The sequence below is a fragment of the Ceratotherium simum genome, chromosome 34 (genome assembly GCF_057802395.1).
Source record: "Ceratotherium simum simum isolate JZ-2026a chromosome 34, ASM5780239v1, whole genome shotgun sequence".
In the NCBI taxonomy this organism is placed as follows: Eukaryota; Metazoa; Chordata; class Mammalia; order Perissodactyla; family Rhinocerotidae; genus Ceratotherium; species Ceratotherium simum.
In genome coordinates this window covers 15,599,126-15,605,734 of record NC_141933.1, presented here as the reverse complement: position 1 = coordinate 15,605,734, position 6,609 = coordinate 15,599,126, and positions in this window count along the sequence as shown.

The window sequence follows — 6,609 nt, the reverse complement described above, 5'->3', positions numbered from 1 at the left end:
TTTGAACAAATACCTGAAGAAAGCAGAGGAGCAGACCTTGAGTATATTTGGAGGAAGGGCATCCCAGGCAGAAGAAACAGCAAGTGCATGATGCTGGGGTTTGAACTTGCTGAGATTGTTACAGGGACAGCAAGAAAACCAACAATGCTGCAAAGGGAAAGAAAGTTTAGGTCAGAGAGATACAGAGAAAAGTGAAGCTATAATGACCTCATACACTACTTTAAGTTATTAGGCTTTTATTCTGAGTGAGATTGGAAAGCATCACAAGATTTGAACAAAAAGTGACATAATCTGAATTCTGTTTTAAATGGATCACTCTGGTAGATCTGTTGATAATTGAATTTAGCAGGATAACATGAAAGGTCATTATAATATTATAATTAGTCATTATAATATTCAAAGTAAGGGATAATGATTGCTTAGACCAAGGTGGTAGTGAGAGAGGTAACGAAAAATTATTCAATTCTGGATATATCTCAAAAGTTGAGCTGACTGGATTTCCTTATATATTGAATATTGGCATTAGAGAAAGAGAAAGGTCAATGCTGATTCCTACTTTTGTATAGTGATATGTGGAATGATGTAGAAGAGGCAGATGTTTGGGAAAAGGGAAAAATAGATCATTTCATTGAGTTTGAGTTTCCTTTGGCCATCCAAGTAGAAGTGTTGCATAAGTAATTGGATATACCAGTCTGGAGTTCAGAAGACAGAGCTGACTGCCTATTAATTTGAACTATGTTGGTAATTTCTAATGGTTCAACATACGTATATCATATTAAATCCACCAGATTAAATAACACCACTAGAGGATTCGTTTAGACAAACAAATGTTACAAGGTCAAAAAAATGAGATTCAGTGGCCAGGGGGATATGGGAAAGAAAATTGTTATCACTTGAGATGGATACAAGGGAGGCACTATCCCAGGAAACAGACAGATTTCAGTTAGACCAAGTAGGTAAAGGGGACTTTCAGAGGAGAGGTTAAACGTATATTGAGTTATGTTGATGACTGTCTATAAATTCCAGTGTGGAATGATTTCAGGTATTGGGCAGGAGTGGCAGTTGGGGTAAGTGAAAGGGATATACAAAGATGTATGGGCGTTATTTTGTAGGAGTTGAGGGCTGACATGACAATCTTCAGCTTCATGATGAGTAACATAGTGATAAATATAATAATAAATTAGTCATCTGGGCCTCAAGTTGATGGTAGGGGTTAGAAAGGTGATTAAAGAGGTGAGGGTCAAGACAGAAGCATGGAGATTCTGGGCAGAGTTCACTCCTGCTACTAGTGGTAGGAGGGCCACTTAACCAGAGCAGGGTGTCTAGGATACCCTCTTGGTTCCATAAAAAACTACTCACTTGAATAAAGAGCACAAATACAGATTTCTCAAATTCTGGAAAAAAAAAAACACTGTGCTAGGAATCATTTCAAAATATTTTGCCAACTTCCTTTCCCACATGTAAAATCTTAAGTTTCAATATAACATCTTCCTGGAGGAAAAATAAAGTTAAAATGTGGTAGTCAATATAACTACTATAATCACATTCCTTGAAAAAGAAAATTGACATTGAAATAGCCTAAATAATTTGTTCAAAGTCATACAAGCTTACACTTAGCAAACCAGAGACTCAAGGTCTTCTTGTGATTTTCCTCTATGTTACATGATAAGTATACATGTTCTAATAGGATCTCTACAGCATCTAGACGTATAACATCTGGTTGTATGAAACAGATACAGAAAATACTCAAAAAAATTCAAGTCCAGGCTCTGAATAAATTGAAGGAATAATGGCTTCCTTGATGTATTCTCCTGATTACTTCCATCCACGCAAATTTATGCAGACAGTAAATTTGACCTAGTAGATTTGCAGGCTTACCTTACTCCCTGAACAATACAACACGCAAGTGCCGCACCATCATATGTGAGTGCATCTCAAATCAGAAATTCAGTCTGTGAAAGAAAGTAAACATCTTACTGGGATGTTCTTCTTTAGTGTTTGTCCAAAAGGTTTAAAGTTCTCTGGAGGCAGGAAGAAATGAAGAAAAAATGCTATTGGCCTTGAAATCAGCTAACAAGAATTCCAGTCCTGGATCTGCTGCTTGCTCTTCTTAGATCAGTCACTTAAGTTCTCTGACTTTCTATATATTTGTCTATAAGGTGGAAATAATAAAAATGTAGCCCCAACAATATCCTCCCTGAAGACTGCTGCTATGACAAGAAAATCTCTAAAATGCCTTATACTTGATAAGAGGTGATCATCATAATCACAATCAACATCATTATTATTTGGGGTTGTTTTCCCTGGACATTGTTGCATGCTCCTAGTAATATCACAGTTTGGGGGAAGGTCTTGTTGCTACTAGACAACTATTAACAAATCAGATGAATAAATGAACGGTCAAAGTAACTCTGGTGTTTGTACTGCACCCTCTAATATGAGGCCAAATGGGAGTCATGTGGTAATTTTGAAAGGTTAAATAATGTGACCCAGAAGAGAGTTACACAGTCATGGAACTCTCAGGGGACAAATACCTCACGAGGGCTACAAAACTCCTTATCTCACTTAACTAGGGAACAAGTGATTAAAATGTCTAAGGAAATCTAGCTTTGCTTATTGAGGGAGATCAAGAGTGTATTTTCACTATTTTCAGTTATTCTCACTGATAACGCACAAATTGAGCCCCACTATGACCTTCAGCAATGTAATTTTACATAAATGTTGGAGGATAGAGACATGAGATCTATCTTGAAACAAGATAAGTGGACCACAGGAATTAGTGCTTCCCTTAATTCACCTTAAATATTTCTACCATTGAGAAGATACATCAATTCATTTAACTGTATATTGATCCCAAATGTGTTTCCACCATAATTATGAGCCCTGATAATACAGACTCATGCAAAATAAATATTATTCTTGCACTTATGGTGCTTAAATCTAATGGAGAAGATAGACACTGAACAAAGAAACACCCCATGAAGCATGTAATTATATGCAGAGCAAAATGCCGTATATATGTGTGTGTGTGTATATATATATATATATATATATATAAAATTATGTATAGAATAAGCATGTAATTATACATAGAAAAGTGAGAGAGAAAAGAAAAAAATCTACTTTACCTTGGCTGGTCAGAATGTTTTCTCATTCTCAGGAAATTTTTTTTGATGGAGTGATCAATAACTTTATTGATTGAATGATTGAATAGTTTATTGCACACTTAAAATATGATTTAAATTATCACAATTGACTCACATCATTTCATATATAAATTTTACATGTATAATGCATTTAGGAAGACAAAATGGTATTACACAGTTATAATAAAAAGAGAAGCAAGCTTCTAGGTGTGGCCAGTGTCTGATATTAGGAGAGCCTCAAGCCAAGAGGAAAAGTCCAGAGTTTTCCTTTCAGCCAGGCCTACAAATGACAAACAACCAGTGTGAGAAAGATCATTCCAGGAAAATGAAAAGTATGTACTAACGACCCCACATTTCAAAAAAGTTGGCAGAATCTAAAAGAAGCCAGTGTGTCTGCAGCGTAGGTAGCAAGGTCTCTTCCTTGGCAGACTCCATTTCAGTGTCCTCCCAGAGTAAAACTTGAATAAAACCAAACAAAAACATCTATCTCTGATACCAAAACTATCATCAGGGTTCTTGGTCTCGAGCACATGACCAGCATAGACAGGTTATAAGGATAGCTCACATATTGTCCTGCCGGAAGCAATGACCATTGGGATGCAAAATTAGCTTCAAATTGGAAACTGTTGGGAACTTTTATCATTGTGAGAAAAGCCATTGGCATTTCTTAAGGAGTATCCATCATATCCAAAAAGAATTACTTACAACTTGTGGGTTTAAAAACTCATGTTAGTGTGAGTAGTTCTTATGATTTACCTAGAGGTTGTGGCTACTTAACCTCTTCTCTATTGAGACATGTCTGAGCGCTATACTCCTTCACCAGAGTATTTAGCTTGTTCATGTCTCAGTCATCACCATCCCACAGGGCTAATGTCTCTTTATTTTGTCCTGGCAGGGATACCTGCTGTTCTTCCTACTGTAAATGTATTGGAACCTTTTTTCCCTCTAGGTCTTTGTTGTTACCAGCATCTGTATAGTGTGATGTTTGTGAGCATAGACGGTGCAGAGAAATACATCTGGTTTTAAATACCAGACTTTTCAATTTTCTATCTGTGAGACCATTGAAAAACACCGATGATAAAGGTGGGATAATAATATTATCTATATCACAGTGTGATAATATATAGTACAGTTAGGAAGATTGAATGAGATGAGATACAGTTGGGAAAAGATAGATTATAGATACATTGATAGACAATAAATAGGTGATATATAGATAGATACTAATTAGTATCCTAATACTAATATAGATAGACTCTAATATATAGAGACTAGTAGTATTTGAAAATAGTCTGAGTTTACTTCAGAAAGTTTATATTTGCTAAATAAAGAAGGTGATAATCTGGAATACTTAGTCATCCAGTGAGTTGATGTTTTAAAAAAAGGTCTTCCATCTCTCCTTCCTCTTTCAGGATATAAGGGAATTTTCAAATCAATTCATTTCAAAAGTCACTGGACAGACATACCATCTAACTACCCTCAGGAAGTTATTTAGAGCATTTAATAGGACAAGTTACACAGTAAATAGAGTTGTGATAATTGTTACTAAAAAGAGAAGTATATTAAGGTATTGTATGTATATATAGTGGTCTTAGCTCTTTTATGGGTCAGCTTATGGCTGAGAAATCTGGCACATAATTTAGTAAAAAGTAGTATCAGGGTTTATAACCATGTAGACGGGGACAGCCTAATTCTGCCAATAAGTACAACTGTAGAAAATAGGAATATTTATTTATTTATTTATTTATTTATTTTTTAATTTTTTGTTTATTGCAGTAACATTGGTTTACAACATTGTAAAAATTTCAGGTGTACGTCACTACACCTCCACTTCTGCACAGATTACATCATGTTCACCACCAAAACACCAACTACAACCCATCACCACATACATGTACCGAACCATCGCCTTCACCCCCCTCTCTCCCCCCTCCCCCCCCAGCAACAACCAATCCAATCTCTGTCCCTATGTGTTTGTTTACGGTTGTTATTATCTACTACTTAATGAAGGAAATCATACGGTATTTGACCTTCTCCCTCTGACTTATTTCACTTTGCATTATACCCTCAATGTCCATCCATGTTGTCACAAATGGCTGGATTTCATCATTTCTTGTGGTTGAGTAGTATTCCATTGTTTGTATTACAGCTTCTTTATCCATTCATCCCTTGATGGGCACTGAGGTTGCTTCCAAGTCTTGGCTATTGTGAATAACGCGGCAATGAACACAGGGGTGCATGTACCTTTACAAATTGGTGTTTTCAAGTTCTTTGGATAAGTACCCAACAGTGGAATAGCTGGATCATATGGTAGTTCTAACCTTGATTTTTTGAGGAATCTCCATACAGTTTTCCATAGTGGCTGCACCAGTTTGCACTCCCACCAGCAGTGTATGAGAGTTCCCTTCTCTCCACATCCTCTCCAACACATGTTGTTTCCTGTCTTGTTAATTATAGCCATTCTGACGGGCGTGAGGTGATATCTCATTGTAGTTTTGATTTGCATTTCCCTGATAGTTAGTGATTTTGAACATCTTTTCATGTGTCTATTGGCCATCTGTATATCTTCTTTGGAGAAATGTCTGTTCAGATCTTTGGCCCATTTTTTAATTGGGTTGGTAGTTTTTTTGTTGTTGAGATGCATGACTTCTTTATATATTTTGGAGATTAAGCCCTTATCAGATGTATGGTTTGCAAATATCTTCTCCCAATTGTTAGGTTGTCTTTTCGTTTTGTTGATGGCTTCCTTTGCTGTGCAGAAGCTTTTTAGTTTGATGTAGTCCCATTTGTTTACTTTTTCTATTGTTTCTCTTGCCCGGTCAGACATGGTGTTTGAAAAGATGTTGCTAAGACCGATGTCGAAGAGCGTACTGCCTATGTTTTCTTCTAGAAGTTTCATAGTTTCAGGTCTTACATTCAAGTCTTTAATCCATTTGGAGTTCATTTTTGTGTATGGTGTAAGGTAAGGGTCTACTTTCATTTTTTTGCATGTGGCTATCCAGTTTTCCCAACACCATTTGTTGAAGAGACTTTCTTTTCCCCATTGCATATTCTTGGATCCTTTGTCAAAGATTAGCTGTCCATAGATGTGTGGGTTTATTTCTGGGCTTTCGATTCTATTCCATTGATCTGTGTGTCTGTTTTTGTGCCAGTACCATGCTGTTTTGGTTACTATAGCTTTGTAGTAAATTTTGAAATCAAGGAGTATGATACCTCCAGCTTTGTTCTTTTTTCTCAGGATTCCTTTAGCTATTCGGGGTCTTTTGTTGTTCCATGTAAATTTTAGGATTCTTTGTTCTATTTCTGTGAAAAATGTTGTTGGAACTTTGATAGGGATTGCATTGAGTCTATAGATGGCTTTAGGAAGTACGGTCATCTGAACTATGTTAATTATTCCAATCCAAGAGCATGGAATATCTTTCCATTTCTTTGTGTCTTCTTCAATTTCTTTCAGAAATGTTTC